Source organism: Carlito syrichta, unplaced genomic scaffold (genome assembly GCF_000164805.1).
Source record: "Carlito syrichta isolate Samal-C Ts95f unplaced genomic scaffold, Tarsius_syrichta-2.0.1 Scaffold309425, whole genome shotgun sequence".
Lineage (NCBI taxonomy): Eukaryota > Metazoa > Chordata > Mammalia > Primates > Tarsiidae > Carlito > Carlito syrichta.
This window is the reverse complement of record NW_007253521.1, coordinates 480,079-500,722: the sequence shown is the minus strand read 5'-3', so window position 1 is coordinate 500,722 and position 20,644 is coordinate 480,079. Positions and strand designations below refer to the sequence as shown.

At 37.6% G+C, this 20,644-nt stretch overlaps 1 protein-coding gene and 1 pseudogene across 2 annotated transcripts in view; one reads left to right on the top strand and one right to left on the bottom strand.

The window, feature by feature from the left end:
* DLC1 (DLC1 Rho GTPase activating protein) overlaps positions 1 to 20,644 on the top strand; it is a 447,354-nt gene that overhangs the window by 300,061 nt on the left and 126,649 nt on the right. The gene's annotated exons all lie outside the window — the stretch shown is intronic.
* On the bottom strand, positions 4,718 to 5,146 carry LOC103269663 (annotated as a pseudogene).

The window sequence follows — 20,644 nt, the reverse complement described above, 5'->3', positions numbered from 1 at the left end:
AGCATCACTGGTTGAGGACTGTCACTTCCACACCCTGTAAGCCTGGGCACTCCATCTCATAATACTGTTTTGCCACTGGCTCCATACTGTGTCTGCTGCAGACACCAATAGCTAAGTGAAAAGAGGCCATCTCTTTATTTCAGAGCACAGCTGCCATTGCACTGACCAAAGAGCTCAGAACTCGTGAATGGCCCTTGAAATAATCTTGGAGTGTACAAAAGTAAACACAGTGGGTCAAATTGAATGTAGCAGGTATGCAGGGATTCCTATGTTATTTGTGTTTTCTGGAGACCCCAAACAGCTGGACATGGCAACCAATAAATTATCTCCCAAGATTCAAAATACAACTAAGCATATCTACATATAAGAAATAATTGTTCTGAGTTCATATTTTTATAGAGAACTTTTAAAGTAAAAATCCAAAAAATGTCATTCACAAAGAATTGGAGGACAAGACATTTTAAAATTAATCTGGGCACAGTGAAGTGCTCAATAACACATGCTGTGTGACTTTAGACAAGTCAAATCTCAGTCTCCTCGTCTGTTAAGTCAGAAGGTTGGAAAGAGAACTGCTGCAGAATCTCCCTGCTCTCACAATCTTTGACTTGAAGTGCACAAGATCATTATGAAAAATTGTGACCAATAAAAGTGAAAGAAATTTCCAACTTTTTGCATATCTGTCTTTTCTAAATTTTCTACAAGGAACATGTATTCCTTTTTTAAATCAGGGAACAATAACTTTTTTAAAATGTACACAAATAGGAACTCTAAAGACCATCTCATTTAACAAATGAGATCACAAAAGAGTAAGAGTGTTAAGTAATTTGCCCAGATGTACACAGTTGTCCAAGTTCCTTGGACTCCAAAGTTATTGCTCTTTGGTGACACATGCAAAACATTAAACATAAAATGGCAATCATCTTCATCCATTTAGCATGAATAAAAAACTCTCTCTTGATTTTCTTCCCCATCTTCTTGTCAAGATTTGAAAGGCATTGAGGCCTAGCAATAAAACCAGGAATTAAAAGAACTGGAAGACCAGGCACTTATTTGTAAAGTATACAACTCTTGCAACAGACCAGCCCATTTTTGCTTGTGCTGAGTTTACTTTCCTGCTTCCAAATACCCCCTTCCTCTCTCTGCAGCTAGCCTTGTGTGTCTGTGACACAGTGATCCACCATTCCCTTCTCAAGTAAAATGGCAAATGCCTAAAACCCATTGGCATGATGTTTCTTCTCAGAGTAATCCTGAAAATCCCTGTGATCAAAAGTCTAAATCTGGATTGAGACCACTTTTACATCTACTCCATTTAGACAGCCTCTCTCTCCTCTACACCCCAAGTATCCAAACCTAAAAGAGGAAGAGTGACATCAGATTGGGTGGCTTCATTACCACCCAATCTTGCTTATCATTAACTTTTTAAATGTAACTATTGTGAGACAAATAGACAATGACTTTTGAGGGGTAAGTTCAATAAACTAGCATAAGCAAATTACTGCACGAGTCTGATTAGGAATTTCAAGATGTTCTTAACTCTTGGCTGCCACCCTTTCTACTTGCTCTCTGTTCGCACCAGAAGATATCAAACACAGTATGAAGATGTCCTACAATCACTGTTTATTGGCTGGGAGTACAAGTAATGCTTTATTAGCTAGTATTAGTAAAACATCAAAGTCCTTTCTTAGAAAGCAGTGCCATTTCCCGCCTGTTTGGTGTGCATGAAATCAGTGAACCTAATAAAGTAGGGAAGGCTCATTAAGAAGAACAACAAAGTTCCCAGTGTCCTTTATGAGCATGCAGCCACCGCAGAAGAGATCAAAGCCTCCATCAGTGGTGTCTGTACATCTGTTTTCTTTTTATACTACGTGTTATTTGGTTAGCAGTTTGACAACATCAAAGCTTTTGGCCAGTAGTTTCTTTGGTCCACATGGGACCATATTCATTTTACTAATCCGTCTGGTCTAAGATGTAAACGTTTCCAATAATGACAGGTCACCAGTTGGAGTGAAATGAACACACTCAGAATTTACCATTAGATTTTAGGGGTCAGGTTCTTGTCATCAGTTTAGAGGTAGAGCATTTCTTAAGCTCCTTGTAAAGTCACTCATTTTCATTGAGGAAATGTCTTATAAAATGTAGAATCCAAGGAAATGAATAATTCTCTCCTCCTGCCCTACCTCCTTGCAACTACTGAATTATAATTTGTATACTATGCAATTCACCCATTTCAAGTATACAATTCAATGGTTTTTAGTGCAGTCACAGAGTTGTACAGTTTTAGAACATTTTTATCACCCCAAAAAGAAACCCTATACCCACTGGCAATCAACTTCCATTTTCTCCTAACCCTGCAACCTATTCCTAGGCAACCACTGATCTACTTTCTGTCACTATGGCTTTGCCTATTATAGATATTTCATGTAAATAGAATCATGAAAAATGTGGTCCTTTATGACTGGCATTTTCCACTTAGCATAATGCTTTCAAGGCTCATAATGTTGTAGCGTGTGTTAATATTTTATTTTTTATATTGCCAAATGATATACTATTGTATGTATACACCACATTTTATTATCCATTTATCAGTAGGTGAAGATTCAGCTTGTTTCCACTTTTTTTTACTATTAAGAATAATGCTGCTATGAGCATTTGTGTATGGATTGTTGTGTGGACATATATTTTCACTGCTCTTAGGTGTATACCTAGGAGTGGAATTGCTGGGTCATATGTCAGTTCTGTTAACCTTCTGAGGAACTGCCATACTATTTTCCAAGACAGCTGCACCATTTTACTTTTTTTTTGTATTTTAAAGATGTGGGGTACATAAGTGTTCACCATACAGGTGAAGTTTGGGTACCCTTATTGATGTTACATGCCCCCCTCCCTCTCCTGGAAGTGTCCCACTATTGCCAATCCCTTTTTTATAGTATTATGATAAATGTTCAGGGTCTGCTTATGAGTGAGTACATATGCTATTAATATCTTTGTTTCTGTGGTATATCACTGAGTATTATAGACTCTAAATTCATCCAAGTTGCTGTGGAGTCCATAATTTTGTCCTTGTTTATGGCTGTGCAATATTTCATTGTGTATATGTACCACTTTTTTTTAATCCAGTCTACATTTCTTTTATTGATGGGCAGCACGGTTGGTTCTATGTTTTTGCTATTGTGAATAATGCTGCAATAAACATGCGTGTGCAGGTATCTGTTTTATAGAGTGATTTGAGTTCCTCCAGGTATATTCCCAGAAGGAGGATTTCTGGGTCATATGGAAGGTCGGTTTTTAGGTCTTTTAGAAATTGCCACACTGTTTTCCACACATGTTGTACTAGCTTATACTCCCACCAACATTGTAGAAGCATTCCGTTTTCCCCACATCCTCTCTAGCATCTGTTGTTTTTCGAGTTATTGATGATGGCCATCCTGACTGGAGTTAGGTGGTATTGCAGTGTGGTTTTAATTTGCATTTCTTTGATGATGAGTAAGACTGAGCATTTTTCATGTATCTGTTAGCTGCTCACTTGTCTTCTTCTGAGAAGTGTCTATTTATATCTTTTGCCCACTTTTTAATAGGGCAGTTTGGTTTTTTCCTTTTAGCACCTTTGAGTTCCTTGTAGATCCTGGATGTTGGACTTTTGTCAGATTAAGAGTTGGCAAATATTTTTTCCCATTCTGTGGGCTGTCTCCACACTCTCTTGATGGTTTCTTTTGCTTTGCAGAAGCTTTTCAGTTTGATGAGGTCCCATCTGTCTGTCTTATCTTTTATGGCATTTACTTTTGGAGAGTTGATCAGGAATTGGTTGCCTATTCCAATTTCCGTGAGGGTGTTTCCTACCTTTTCTTCTAGGTTTCTTATAGTTTGAGGTCTTACATTTAAATCTTTGATCCATTTAGCGGTGATTTTTGTGTATGGTGATAGATAGGAGTCCTGTTTCAATCTCCTGCATGTGGTCAGCCAGCTTTCCCAGCACCATTTACTGAATAGGTTCTCCTCTTCCCAGTGGTTGTTGGTGGAGGCTTTGTCGAAGATGAGTTGGTTGAGAAATTTAGGTTTTGCTTCCAGAATCTCTATCCTGTTCCATTGGTCTATGTGATTGTTCTTGTACCAATACCAGTCTGTTTTGATTATTGTAGATTTATGGCCATTTTACAGTCTTACCAGCAGTATAGGAGGGTTCCAATTCCTCCACATCCTTGCCAACACTTGTTATTTTCTGCCTTTTTTTATTATGTTTGTGCTTTGGTTTACATTTCCCATTCAATATTCGTGTCTCATATGTTGAACATCTTTTCATGCTTATTGACCATCTGTATGTTTTCCCTGAAGAAATATCTATCCGGATCCTTTGTTCATTTTTTAATTGGTTTGTCTTTTTATAATTGAGTTATAAGAGTTCTTTGTAAATTCCAGATACAATTATTTTATCAAATATGTAATTTGCAAAATCCCTCTCTCCTTTTAATTTTATTTAGATGTTCCCTGGTAATTGTGTATTTCCTGTTTTTGTGAACAGAAAACTCTTTAAAAAGGAATCATGAATCACAATAGAGGAAATAAAGCATATTCAGAACCATATCTTTGCTAAATACACATTCCTTCACCCTAAAAAACCATAATAAGAATATTAGAATAATATTAGTATTAATTAGTACTAATTAATATTAGTATTATTAATACTGCTATGAACTAATATTAGAGTTTTTTATTGACCAGGCTAAGTTGCTTTATTAGAGAAAGCCAGGATTACAAAGGTCTTAGGAGTTAGCACTGGGCCCTTCTTGCCAAAGGTGGGCACAACAGTGATGAAACACCAGTTATACTGCATCCTCTGCTTGACCCGGCCTGTTTTCTTCTTCTCTTGTTTGGCCGCCTTAGGAGTCTGACCTCTTACTTTCCCAGCATAGGCAAGGGAACCATGGTCTTTACCTCCAAGCACGTGGCCGGGAACTTCCAGAGTGACCAGGGCCTCCACTTCACACTGGCCCAGGGTGACCTCATCCTCCAGGGGTTTTAAAGACATTTACAACTTGATCTTCGGGGAGATGCCTTCCAGCAAGGCTACCTGAGCCTTGATCTGGACTACCATCCCCCAACCTGTCACCTCAAGGGTGTATAGCTCCTGGGCACGGACAAAGAGCTGCATGGTGGTGACACTAAGTCTTCTAGATCCAACAGTGGCTCTAGTCTTACCTGAACTGCCTAATATTATACTAGTATATTATTGAACTGCCAATAATATACTATTATTGGTATTAATTAATACTAATAGCATTAGTATTAATACCAATAATTATACTAATTAATATTAGAATAATATTAGTAAGTAAAGTTACCACAGCCACTTCAGCTTTGTTCCAACAATAACACTTATTCACATTAATATGTAGATTTACAGTTTGCAAAGTACCCTGATATGCATAATCTCTTGTAATCTTCCTAATATTTCTGTGATATATTACCTTTATCCTATTTGCTAATGGAAAAAAATGCTGGTGGGCAGGATGGAGGATGGAAACATTTAGTAAAGTATTTTGGCACGCTTAAGATTAAGTTCGGCCTAAACACCAACTACATAAATGTCAAACTATTCGGACCAGATTCATTCATTGACATACAATAGCTGCCAAACCAATTCAGTAGAATGACTTTTTTTATGATTAATTCATTTGTAGACGCTCAAATGTGAGATTAAAAAGTCAAACAGTTGCCTATGTCACAATAAATTGGCCATAGTTATAACTACATATCAGATATCAAAAAAAATTTAATTTATCTTTTGTCATGTCTTACAACACATACTTCCAGCCTCTGATATGGTGCATTGATGTTTGGGAATCCATTATGACTCTTGAGCCTATATCTTGAGTTTGTATCTACCAGGGATATATATATATATTTGTGTGTGTGTGTGTGTGTGTGTGTGTGTGTGTGTGTGTGTGTGTGTGTGTTTTTGAAAGAATAACTGACCCTACCACTAACTTACTGTGTGATACTGGGAAAACCACAAGCCTCTTTGAGCCCCTACTTCATTATCTAGGAAATCTACTAATCTACTAAGATTCCTGATGCCAGTCTCTCAGGTCTGTCAGATTTTGCTGCATGAGGTGATCTGGATTTGAGCTGAAATGAATTATAGGGCATAAAAGATGAGATCTGACATCTAAATAAGACAGAAGTAACAATAATGAGGTGGTGATACGGTTCTTGTTGGCTAGTCACTAGTTGAGACTACACGTGGAAATAGGTGAGTCATCTTTATTAATATTACCACTGAAGTAAGCAGAGAATTCAGAATAAGCTCAATGGTCAGTCCCCACCCCTACTCCTTAGAGCTCGCACAGAGTAATAATGAACGATTTATCATTTGTACCCAATTTTTTGCCAAAGTGGTCCTTGAAGATTAACCTCCTCACAGTATGAGTACATGGTGATTCCAGTTTAGTTTGTACCCCAAATTGTCTTTGAACCACTTGAGGGGAAGCTCAGAATCAATCAAGTCTATTCCCCAGTCTACTAAAGTAAATCAGAATCTTTCCTCAGATCAAAGTTTAAGCACTTTTCAGGCTCCTAACGGTGCTCTGAGTCAGTGGGACTCAAAAGTTTTGTGTGTGACAGAAAATCAGCATACCCTCTAACCCCTATATAGAAAAAAATATATTTTCTGAAACAAAATTTAGATCCCATGTTCTGACAATAGAGAATATTGTATACATATATATTCTCAGAAAATTTAGGGCCTACAATTGCTATGTTTTTGTAACTGCCAGGAGATCTCCCACAAAAGGCAGACTAGGTCTCTAGAAAGAGAAGTTCACATTTCCAGAATTTAAGTTCTGAGCCTGACCATGAAAGCAGGAAATGTGGTCAACTTTGGGAAAAGATAACTGCTTTCTAGTCAGTCTACCAGTGTTTCTTAGTATTAAATGAAACAATAGGGAAAATCTCTATAAAGTACCCTATAATTATTAGTGTCACTCATTATCATGAATGCAGCATTAATTTTCTCTGTTTCTACCTGAGATATTGCACAAATGAATATGAAAGTGTATGTGTAAGTATTCTCATTTCCTAGAGAAAATTCAAAATGTAAATCCAAAGCTATATTAACCAAAGAATGTTACATTTAAATTGATTAATCAATTTTCTTAAAAAAAAGAAAATTCTTCAACTGTGTAAGGGGGAATAAAGGCATATCTCTACTGTTTTACCAAAATGGACTCTTAGGCCTGGGCACTTTCCCTCTCATGTGCTGCATATTCAATTTAAAGTTCTTGGTGCCCCTCCAACCAGTGGTGAGGTCAGAAATACCTGTGCAGGGGGAAGGGAGGGAATGAGATGTTTGCCCTCCCTGGTTGTAGGTGCCAACCGGTTGTTCACATTCTCTCCTGAACTCTAACAAATCTTTTGACTTAACGGGGAAATCTTCAGATGTAAATGTGACGATTACACAGATTGGAGTGCCTGGAGAATGAAGCCTTTTGAAAGTGTTTTGGGACTACTTCAGCAATCCAAGTGAAACTTGTTCTCAGTCAAGAGCCACTCTTAAAAAGAAGTAGAATTTTTTTCTTAAAACAGAACTCCCACCTTTACCCAAAAAAAAATCAACTTTCTATTTAAAAATGCATGGAGGCATGGAAGGAACAGACATTTCCGCCCTATGCAACAGACTTTAGTGAGTTGAGATCAAGTGGCCAGGCTCTCCAAGAATTCTTCAGATTGGCCTTCATTTCCTGCTATAGATAGGAAAACTCATTGAAAACCTAGCAAGAAAAAAAAAAAAAAATCTGAGTCCCTAATTCAAGAGCCCATCTTCTGTAATTACCTAGAAAATTTCTAAGGAAGATTCCAATGTTCTACAGTTTTTTGGTTTTGCTTTTGGTGGTTAACTTACTTGATGTATAAGGCTAGCATAGGATGAATAACTTGGACTTTGGCCCTGGGAGAAGTCGCTAGGATGGAAATTGTAAGAAGAGAAAAAATCTGTAGGCATTCACTCCTGTAGACACTGTCCATATCTAGCCCCTGCTGTGCATGCTGTCCTGTGCCAATATTGAGGAGAGAGGAGATATTGTTTAAAAGGAAGTAGCTCCTTGAGGAAGGAAGTGGGCAGTACAGGAAAAACAAATCAGAACCTTCCCAGAATAGAATTCACCTTTGACCTTTGATCACCCTTAAAGCTCCCTACTCCCACATCCAAGTCCTGCTGAACAGTGATACACATGTTAAAACCTGTCTAAGCCTGTCCTCTTTGCCCATAAACAATCATAAATGTTTTTCCAAAATTAGTGGCACTGGCATTTGTGGCCCTCAGATCCTGCTTGGGTTCTCAAGCCCTTGATAAACAGATGAGTCTGTACCAGTTGTTCTCACTTTGCAAAGAATTTTGCATTTTTTCCACAGCCAAGGAGCAAGAAAGCAATGAAATTTCATGACCATTGATTTCATGGACAAGCTCTTCTGACCAACAGGACTCAAATCTGCTCCTAGGCAATAGCATTCTCTAAAAAATAGACTTTGGTTTAGTTTACATGTCTCAAACAAATCTCCACTGCTTTATACAAGTTTTATGGTTGCTTTATAGAGCAAACAACTTTATTTCCACAAAAGACTTCAGCAACCTAGTGAGGGTAAATCAGTAATTGTTTTTTCTGTTCATCTGAATCTAAGTAACTTCCTATAAACAAAAGATTGCAAATATTTTCTTTAAAAAAAAGTTGCTTTTGTGTGTCAGATATTTTATACACCCTCAGAATCTACAGGGGTTCCAAAAATTGCATAATTTGATCATAACAATTCAAAGTAAAATTAATGCAAAAAGAAATCACTTCTTACACATACTCTAAATATATTCTCTTTTTTATTAGAGTTGGTTTCAGACATTCTTCACATTTTTAGGAAATCTTTTGATTTGTTTCTGTTTTAGTATGTAATATAAAACTCTCCGCCTTTTACTAAAATGTATTAACTGCTGAAAAATTGAAAACAGTATAAAAGTAGGAATCGCTGAAGCCAGCTTTAAAGACTTTAAAGCTAAAATAAATTTTTCAAATTATAATGCTCTACTTTCATATATATGTATTCCTAACAGACCAATAAAATGGAGAGTTCATTGTTTATTGGAAATTGGCATTCCAATGGTGTTAGCCAACCAAGTAATTCCTTTTTAAAGTTTCCTGTGCAAAAATGTGTACAAAGGAATGTTTCTATACCAATTAATGTTTATAGTTTGTTTTGGAACATTAAGTTAAACTAAAGTTCGTTTTATGTGTTCTCATTTTAGCATATTTAATGAATATCATTGGTGGTCAATTTTTTTCTAGAATTTTCAATCCTTATTCCATTTCAGAATAATAGCAAGGGAATATTAAAAAAAAAAAAAAAAACATAACACAAAAGCAAGGCTTCACAGAGGTAGAGAGATTATTGTGGTATTTAAAGTGAGCATTTAATGTTCTTTAAAGAAAGCGTAAATGGATTGTATGCAGAGATGCTACACAAGATATTAGCCACCATCTGAAGGGCGTTGGGGTTGGGGGTTGTTATAGTTTGATGGGCCAGAGGAATAGTTTTTATTGAGGCCTACTGTGAATGCTACTCTATACTAAAGGATTTTTACATACAGTGCTTTACATTAACCTTTAACAAATCTATAGTGTAACTCTTTCCATTTTGCAAAGGATGAAATGGAGGCACAAATATTTAAGAAGACTTTAGAAGGTAGCACAACTAGTCACTGACAGAACTAGGATTTCACTCAGACCTGTTTGATTCCAAACCCTCAATCCCTCTCTTTGTAACCGAGAAAGAAGACTCAGTACCAAAGACAACAGAAAAGAGTGGAAGAGCAGTGTCACAGGAAAATAAGCAACAGAAGCTACAGAGAAACTATGGTGAGAAGCAAGAGTTCTGGAATCACCAGGTGGTTCTTAGATTTAGAAAACAGTTTTGACATTTTAGCAAATAGAATCTGGGGAGTTCTGATGAAGGAACAATCAATCAAATGACAAGGTCCAAAGGTAAAATCAAAAGAAAAAAAAATTTAATGTTACTTAACTTTTAAAGGATGTATCTAACCTACATAAAACAGAACATCTGTATACTCAATAAATATAGATGTGGAATGTAATTTTCCTGGTCTCAAATACTTTTAGCATAATAGCTTAACACTAACCACCTTTTTAGGTTTAATTTTCTACCATAATCTGAAGGAATTTAAAATGTGGAATTCCTCTCTTTCTTTTCTCATTTCTGATAACAAAGAGTGAATGATTAAAAGACTTAATGCAAATAATGTTTTTCAGCATGGTACTAGTGCAAAAATAGACACACAGACCAATGGAACAGGATAGAGAACCTGGAAATAAAACCACAGACCTGGCCATTTCCTTGCTAGACTCTGGTGTGGCCATGTGCTCTTTGAGCTATGGCTGTCACCATGCTTCCTGGTTTGTCCCCCTCCCCGACCGTGGGAAGGTGAAGCTCCTCTTTCTTTCTCTCTCTCTCTCTCTCTCTCTCTCTCTCTCTCATTTACTTTTAAATAAACCACATTCTCTAATTTAAAAAAAAAAACAAACCACAGACCTTCAACATCTTTGATAAAGCTGACGGAAACAAACACTGGGGAAAGGAAACCCCATTCAGCAAATGGTGATGGAAAACTGGCTGTCCATAGGCAGACGAGTGAAACTGGATCCCTACCCTTCACTGTATACAAAAATCAACTCAAAATGGATCAAAGATTTAAATATGAAACCTCAAACTATAAGAATCTTGAAAGGAAACCTAGAAAACACCTTCCTGGACACCAAAGTAGGCAATGAATTCATGTCCAAGTCTTCAAAAGCAAATGCAGCAAAATCTAAAATCGACAGATGAGACCTTCTCAAACTAAAAAAGTTTTTGCACAGCCAAAGAAACTATCAAGAGAGTAAAGAGACAGCCCACAGAATGGGATAAAATATTTGCCAGCTATGTATCCAACAGAGACCTAACTTTAAGGATCTATAAGAAATTCAAACAAAATGACAGGAAAAAACAGCCCCATTAAAAAGTGGGCAAGGGACATGAATAGATACTTCTCAAAGGATGACATACAAGCCGCCAACAAACACATGAGAAAATGCTCGGTGTCACTAATCATCAGAGAAATGCAAATCAAAACTATAATGAGATACCCTTTCACACCCGTCAGATTGGCTATCACTAAAAAGTCAAAAAACAGCAGGTGTTGATGAGGCTGTGGAGAAAAGGGAATACTTCTATACTGTTGATGGAAATGTAAGATAGTTTATCCTTTGTGGAAAGCAGTTTGGAGAGATCTCAGAGAACTAAAAGAGCTACCATTTAACACAGCAGTTCTATCCTGGGAATATACCCAAAGGAACACAAGGCATTCTACAAAAAAGACCCCTGCATGTACATGTTTATTGTAGCACTATCCACAATAGCAAAAACATGGAACCAATCCAGATACCTATTGACAGTGGACTAGATAAAGAAAATGTGATACATATATGTGATGGAATACCACACAGCCATATAGAGGAACAAAATCATGTCCTTTGCAGCAATGTGGATGCAGCTGTAGACCATCATTCCAAGTAAAATAATAGAGAAACAAACGGAATACCGCATGTTCTCACTCATAAGTGGGCACTAAACATTGGGCATGGGCACAAGGATGAAAGCAACAGATGCTGGGCACTGCTAAAGGGGGGAGGGAAAAAGGGAGGATTAAGGACTCCAAATCACCTATTAGGTACCCTCCCCACCAGTGGGAGGGTAGGGCTCATCAGAAGCCCAAACTTTGTCTTCACGCAATATACCTGTGTAGCAAATCCTCACATGTATCCCATGATTCTAAAGTTTTAAAAAAAATAGTCACAGGTACTAGTCCTGTCTCCACCATTGAGTACATTGTTCTCTGTGTAATCTCAGTTTCCTCATCAGTAAAATGGTATTAAAAGATGGAAGAGATAAGCAAAGATAATTTGATGAAAGCATGTTGTAAGCTGTTTAAGTATTTTTATGACTGAATTTAAAATGTTGAACAACAGCAAAATGCTTGTATCTATTTGTTACTATGATGAGTCCTTAGAATGTAGCATAGAAAGAAACTGCTAGCTAAATCACAATAGTTCTCTACATCAAATACCAATTTTACAAGACTTATTCATACAAAGGTAGTGGGTATCACTGCCCTAGACAAATATGTTTGCCTCAGGCTACCCTGAGAATCATTTATTAAAAAAATTAAGTAAATAAAAGCAATTATACAAGAGAGGACACACAAAAAACAGAATTTATTTATTTTAAAAGTGTGTATTTATTCTTTTTTTTTTTTGAGTTGGAGTCTCACTCTGTCGCCCAGACTGGAGTGCAGTGGCCGCTCCCGGCCACCGCAGCCTTGACCTGCTGGGCTCCAGTCATCCTTCCGCCTCAGCCTTCCAAGTAGCTGGAACTACAGGTGCGTACTACCACACCCAGCTAATTTTTTTGATTTATTGTAGAGATGAGGGCTCACCAAGTTTCCCAGGCGGGTCTCGAACCCGCGGGCTCAGGCAATCCACTCACCTCAGCCTCCCAAAGGCGTGGGATTACAGGCTGAGCCACCGAGCCCGGCTTTTTTTTTTTTCCTGGCTGTCCATATGCCATGTTTAAGTTTACATGCTTAAACTTCAGTCACCTTCAGAGTAACCCCCGTTTGATGCAATTTACCAGTTGAGATGCTTTTTCCATCACTCAAAACAATTTTTGAACGTGTCAATTTTGATCCATTTTAGTGTTTCTGCCATTTTTTGTTTCACCTCTTCCACATCTGCAAAACATTTCCTTTTGAGGACTTTTACATCGGGGACACACACACATACACAAAGTTGCTTAGGGTGAGATCTGGTGAATAGGGAGAGTGGGGCACTGGAGTCTTGCTGGCTTTGGTCAAAACTGCTGAACACTCAGCATGGTGTGGGCAAGTGCACTGTCATGGTGAAAGAACCAGTCACCTGTTTGCCACAACTCGGAACATTTGTTCTGCAGTCTTGATGCAACCTTCTAAAAACTTCCAGATAAAAACTTTGGTTGACAATTTGAACCAGAGTAACAAATTCCTAGTGTACTACAATGGGCCCTCTCTCTAAAAGATAATTCCAGTTTGTGGGGTTCTCCCTCGTATTGGGACTGATAATTTTAGAGTGAAATGGTTTGCTGAGTAAAACCAAATACAAAAAATCTTACTCTATGTCCTCAATAAATTGTTTCCTCAAAAACAAAACAAAGCAGGCTGGATGTGTGGGTTCATGCCTGTAATCCCACCACTTTGGGATGCCAAGGCAGGAGGATCGCTTGAGCCCAGGAGTTCAAGACCAACCTGGGCAACATAGTGAGACCTACTCTCTGCTCTCACACACAAAAAGTAATAAATAAATAAAATAAAATAAAATTGTTTTTAATTAGCTTAGTATAGTGATGTGTACCCATGTTTCCAGCTACTTAGGAGGCTAAGAAGGAAGGATCGCCTGAGCCCCAGAAGGTTGAAGCTGCAGTGAGCTGTGATTGTGCCACCATACTCCAGCCTGGGCAACAAAGTGAAAAGCCAACTCAAAAAAAAAAAAAAAAAAAAAAATCAGGAAAATCTGTTAAGTATTTTATGTAGTTATTTTGTTCTAGCAATAAGATTTTAAATGGTGGTTATTATTATTATATCAACATATTATAATATCAAAACTCATAATATCAACACTATCATAATATTAATAATATGATATTGCCTTGAATACTTATTCCTGTAGATGAGAAACAGTTTCATTTTGAGAAAGTTTTCCACTGGCATTGTGGCTTGTGTAAGAAACATATTTAGTGAGGGAGCCTTAATGTACATTTATAGCACAAATTGAAACAATATGTCCTCAGGTCTTTGCCACTGAAGAGAATACAGTTGAAGCATGCAACTTTAACATAAGGAGGGGTCTTCTGAAAAAATATATCAGAAGCATGTATAATGATTACTAATACAAGTGATGCAACAATATGCCTCATATCAATGAAAATAACGTGTGCTTGAGTCTCATTCTCTGCCCAATCTCATTTATACATGATGCTTGCTGAGTTTCTCATCATCTACAAGGAGTTGTTGGAAGTAGTTGGGAAGTGACTACCTTGAGATAATTTGATTTCTCAGTGTCACATCAATTGGGCACGGTACTTTTCACTTTTTTTACATCTTGTGATTTTCATGACAAGATGTAGGGATGCCCGCAAAATGTTCCATGTTAACTTCACAGTAAGTTTTCTCACATTTTATGAAATTGACTCTTTGGGAACCAATTTGTCATGTCTTGTCTTCATTGTTATTTACAATCCCTGCTGGAAACACAGTACCGTGATAACTGCTATGTTTCCCTGAATTTTAGGAATATGCTACGTAATCATGAGAGTGTTGTGGAATCAGGAGATGTGCAATGGTAATAAATTTCAACTTGATACTAATAAATATTGATTGATACTAAAAAAAAATTTTCAAGTAATGTTTTTAAGGATGGCCCCAAATTTCTTGATGCAAACTAACTCTCAGTAATATATTTTGTTGTACAATACAGGGGCACCAAAAGTTGCCAAATAAGCATGAATCAATGGCAATAATACAGAGGCCTTCTTAGACATCAGATTTCAACTTTCTTTGTTCTTACAGAAACAGCTAAATTTTACTTCTCACTTGGTCATGCTTTCCTTGACTTTAAAAAAAATAAGACCTTGGAAGCAATTTTTCCCTTTGAGTAAAGTGAGTCCCTGAGCAAGGATTCTGGCTGTCAGCCAGTTTTTGAGGCCTCTTCTCAGTCTAGATGTCTCTATTTGGGTGTGCCTCCCAATCATCTGGCTCAGCGGTATCTAACACCCCCCCAGAAAGAATGAGGTAGTGACACATAGCATTTGTTTAGTTTGTAGGGAAAACTTGTGAAAGGTGATAACCTTAGTTTAGGGCTCAGAAAACCCAATGAATTTAAAGTGGCAAAAAATTGAAGACACAAGCGATAGTTTCTTTACTGTATTGTGCACTGGAGTAACCTCTAGTACTCCCTTGGCAGAAGTCTACACCATTAAGTTTAAAATGTGATCACCCAACACCCTTGTATGTGGGGCAGCCTTTCATCACTCAACCCACAGCCTGCCTTGCTGACATTCTCAACTGACTGCGTGGCTGTCACCCAGCTTCCCTGGCAGGGTCCGCAGTCCTACCTTCTGAGACTATTGATCTCCACGTGAACAGTTGGCAATCCTATTTCAAACTCTGTATATTCCAAGCTCCACTTTGATACTATAAATAAATCAAAGATAAATTACACGATTTAGTTTCTAAGGTAATGATGTATGGGTTTACTTTAAATATAGGAAAGACAAATATGCTATGTGTGTCTCCACTGCTTTCCTCCACAGCAACACAATATTTGTAAAACAAATGTTATGAAAATGGATGTGCTGTGAGTGATTCCAAAGAGTATTTGCCTCTTTTCTTAAGGGAATAGGAAAATGATATCAGATAACAATATCTGAAGAATATAATGCTCTATTTTATGTGTTCATTTATTGATAGTTATATTTAACAATTTGGGAACATTTGATCTCTGATGAAAATATATTTTTGGCTTTATATCAATTCTTGTTTGGATCAGATTTGCAGAATGTAAAGAGATATTCCTTAGCAATTCCACCTGAACCCCACTTGCCATAAAAGTCAACTTGCTTGGGTTTCTGTCGTTATATGGGTCACCCTTATCCTTTGCTGCAAATTCAAATTCTACATTTCCTTTGTGCTCAGATGCCCACCTTCTTCAAAAAGAATCAATCCCTCTCCTCTCCTAAACCACAGTAAATCATTCCATTTTACTTATTGTGGTAAAATATATGTAGCATAAAATGCACTGTTTTAACCAAGTGTACAATTCAGAGGCATTTAGTATATTCAGTGTTGAGTCATTGTCGCCATTATCTAGTTCCAGAACAATTTTCATCACCCCAAAAGGAAACCCTCAAGCCCATTAAGGAATCACTCCCCATTTCCTCTTCTTCCTAGTCCATAGAAAGCACTAATCTGCTTTCTGTCTCTGTGGATCGACACCTTCTGGATATTTCATATAAATGGAATTATATAGCATGACATTTGTGCCTAGCTTCTTGGCATAATGATCTCAACGTATCCATGTTGTATCAGGACTTCATTCCTTTATGACTAAGTAATGGTCCGTTGTATGGACATACAACCTTTAATTTACTCATCCATTAATAAGCATTTAGAATGTTTCCACTTTTTGACTACTGTGACTGGTACCGCTGTTTACATTCTTATACAAGTTTTTGTTTGAACATCGATTTTTAATTCTTTTGGAGATTATATATATATATATATTTCATATATAAATGTAATTCATACCATATATATATATATATGGAATTGCTAGGTCATATGATAATTGCGTGTTTAACTTATTTAGGAACTGCCAAACTGTTTTAAAGGGCTTCATCATTTCTACATTCTCACTAGCAATTGATGAACCAATTTCTCTGCACCCTCACGAACACTTGTTATTTTCCTTTTTAAAAAATTATAACTATGCTAGTGGGTGTGAAGTGGCTTATTATTGTAGTCTTGATTTTCACTTCCCTAATGATTAGTGACTTTGAGCATCTTATGTTTGTTAGCAATTTGTTTATTATCTCTGGAGAAATGTGTTGATTTGCAAATATTTTCTCCAATTCTGTGGGTTGTCCGTTTAATTTTTCAATAATTACCTTGGTGAACAAAGGAATTTTAATTTTGACTAATTCCAATTTATCTAGTTTTTCTTTTATTGTTCATGTTTTAGGTATCATATCTAAGACTCCAAATCCAATATCATGGTGATTTTCAACTATGTTTTTTTTCTAAGAGTTTTATAGTTTTAGTTCTTAAATGTAGATCTTTGATCCATTTTTGGTTAATCTTTGTATATGGAATAAGGTAAGAATCCAAGTTCATTATTTTGCATGTGACTGTTCAGTTGTCCCAGCACCATTTGTTGAAGAGACTGTTCTTTTCATCAATTATTCAATTTTGAAACTTCCTAGTGATAGCATTTACTTAATAATTATATATTGCTTTTTTGTTGATATATATGTATACACACACACACACACACACATATATATATATATACACACACACACATATATATATATGTCTTTTCTCTATGAGTGGATAGGAGCCCATTTAAGGGAAGAGACTTACTTCTTTCGTGTTTCTGGTATTTTATGTAAGGGCTAAAATTGTTCCCAATGTTAGAAAAAAGAAGTCAAAGTGGACCCAAGCTCTTGACCCAGGAAAATCAGGATAATTTATTTAAAAGACAATTTTTAATTGTTTTTAAATATATAATTAATATGACATAGTAACTGCCTTCAAGATGCTCACAGCCTAATAAGGGAAACCAGCATAGTCGGTAACCAGTAGACACAGATAACTATTAAAATGTAGATAATGCTAAAGAGATGTGCTATAAGAGAAAATGCACACAGATTTCAAAGGCTTAGTACAAAAAAGAAGAAAGTCAAACATTTCATCAATACATTTTTACATTGATAACATGTTGAAATGATATTGTTTTTAATATATTGGACTAAATAAAATATATCATAATATTAATTTCATTTGGTTCTTTTTACTCCTTTAATGTGTCTTGCAAGCCGGGCCCGGTGGCTCTGCCTATAATCCTGCGCCTTGGGAGGAAGAGGTGAGTGCATTGCCTGAGCCCGCGGGTTCGAGACCCGCCTGGGCAACTTGGAGAGACCTCATCTCTACAATAAATTAAAAAATCAGCCGGGCGTGGTAGTGCATGCCTGTAGTTCCAGCAGCCACTGCAATCCTGTCTGGGCAACAGAGTGAGACTCCAACTCAAAAAAAAAAAAAAAATGTGTCTCGCATTGTATTTCTTTTGGAAACACTGGCATAGACAAACAGAAAATCAAGCAAATGTCTCACAGCTACACAAATAGGAAGTAACAGAAGTGAGATCCATATCTGTTTTCAAATTCTAGAACCTGGGATTTTAATCACTTTGCTGTACAACTCAAAATCACCCAGGAGTATTAAGATGTGATTGGTGACTTCAATTTGAAACTAAGAGGCAGGGCTGGGATCCATAAACTATTTTAAGTTCTGTGTTGTATGCAGAACACCTTTAAGAATACAAACAAAACACGATGTTCTGCCTATGGATTCAAGTCTCATGAGGGATACACCTGTCCCACATCACCCAGTTAGAGAACAGCTGCCAGTTAAGCCAGTGGTTCAAAACCCAGGACAATTTGGTTTCCCCTGGGACAACTGGTAATGTCTGGAAATAGTTCTGATTATCACAGCTGGGGTACTACTGGCATCTTCTTGGTAGAAACCAGAGATGTTGCTAAATTTCCTATAATACACAGGACTTCTCCCTGATCCCAGGAAATAATCATTTGACACAAACTGTCTATAGTCCTGAGGTTGAGAAACCCTGGGCTAAACCTTTGCTAAGGGAAATATTTCAGAGAAAGAGTGGGTAACTGTGTGCTGGAAGAAAGACTCCATGAAGGCAAAGACTTTTAGGCAGACTGTGGAGTCTTGGCAAGTTCAGGCTGGATAGTAGGATGAGAAGTCAGCAATAAGAGCATCGCCAGTTGGGGACGCACATGGCCGGGGTGGAACTGGAAATGGTCTTGAGCCAATGAGAGCAAAGAGTGTGTCACGATGGGAAGCAGCAACTAGAGAAATGGTCCAGAAGAACTGGGCTCTGGTCCTCATTCTTTCACTTGGTGTCTGGGTGGCTTTGAGCAAGTCACATACGTTTGCTCAGATTCAAGGAAGTCCTCTGTCACATGGGAATAATTTTAACAACTTTGACTCTAAGTTTTTGGGTATCAAATGATAATCCTCTGTGCAAAGCAATTTATAACTGAAAATACAAAGTAGTGTTGACTTTGTTGCTGTGTTTGTTGCTGCATTGAGTTGGTGCCAGAGTGTGGAATCCTGGCAAGGAGAGGAGGCTGGTCTGGATCAGGAAAGCCATGAGAGGACTGCGGTGCTGCGGAAGGTTCACTGAGGCACAATGTGCAGGAAAGATGGGAACTGGGAGAAAGTGGAGCTACAAAAATCACCTAGAAAACCTTTCCAGGGAAATAGCATGAGTGGATGAAGGGGGCCAGCAGGAAGCAGCTGCTGTTCCTGTGGGCTGCACATCAGAGGCCTGGTGAGCAGTAAAGGGATTCAAGCAGCCATTCTGGGGACACGCTGGGGGAGGAGTTGTAGCCTTTTGTGAAGGTAGGAATATTGGCAGATTGCTTCATGGGTTTGTGCATGCACACTAGTCCTATGTAATGAAAGAGAATAGAGCAAGTAAAAAAAGTCTGTGGCTTCTAAGACTGGGCGTTTATATTTTATAAATAATCAATGTAGAATTCTAAGACAATATGGATTATAAATTTCCCTTGAATTGTGTTTCATCTTTAATAGCAGTACAATGGTAACTTTTTAAAAATATGCATATATAGTAGGATGATTTTCTAGCTCTTTGTTTGAAGTTTATTTTTCCCATATTTAATATTTAAATTCAAATTCTGCCAGCCAGGCACTAGGCAGAAAATTTCCCACACTAACTATATCTTAGTTAAAATAACAGTTTTATTCTATTGTAAGGCTTTGAAGAATGCAGATAGCAGACTCCATGTAACATGTAAGCTTCCACAGGGCAGGAATTTGGACTGTTTTGTTTGCCGCTAAAACCCTATGTTTAGAACATTGAAGTATTTGGTGAATGAATGAGTGAATTAACAAGATGGCTATGTGATCAAACAAGCTCTGTGTATACTTTGTGGTGCTGGATATGACAATATCTCACCCTCAATCATGAACCCCTGGTTATTATCAAAGCCCTGTCACTGAGACTCGTCTATTGTCACTCATTCATTGCCACAAGCACTTGAATCAGTCATTTTCTCCTCTCCTTTTTACCTCTCCTGGAACCCAGCAGCAGTAAATCAGTGAAGTTGGAAGTGGATGAAGATAAGAGTACAAAGAGATCCAAATTTCCCCCCTCGGAAGTGGCAGTTGGTTTGTCTCTTTACACCTTTCCCCAAGAGAGGCCTTTCCATGTTCCTGAAGAAGAAAACATGGCCCAAGCAGACGTGGGCTTGGGGCAGGACCATTGTACTTCCTCAGCAGTTACAGAAAAAAAGAGCTCTTCAGTAAGACGTGACAGCATGCCAGTTCCACCAATGATAAGAAAAGCCAGAGGCGCCTTCAACCACCACAGGCCATAGGCCATATTGCACAATGCAAAGTTGTGAGGTCCACCAGACAAAGCAAATAGGAGTGCTTACTTCAAAGCCTGCTAACAGGTTCTGCAAATTAAAAGGGCATGTTTTCTAAAGAACTATAAAAATTGGCTAGGTGCAGTGGCTGTAATCTCAACACTTTGGGAAGCCAAAATGGGAGGATCAGTTGAATCCAGGAGTTCAAGACCACCAGCCTGGCCAACATAGTGAAACCCTGTCTCTACAAAAAATAAAACAATTAGCCAAGTGTGGTAGCACATGCCTCTAGTCCCAGCTACTTAGGAGGCTGAGGCAGGAGGATTGC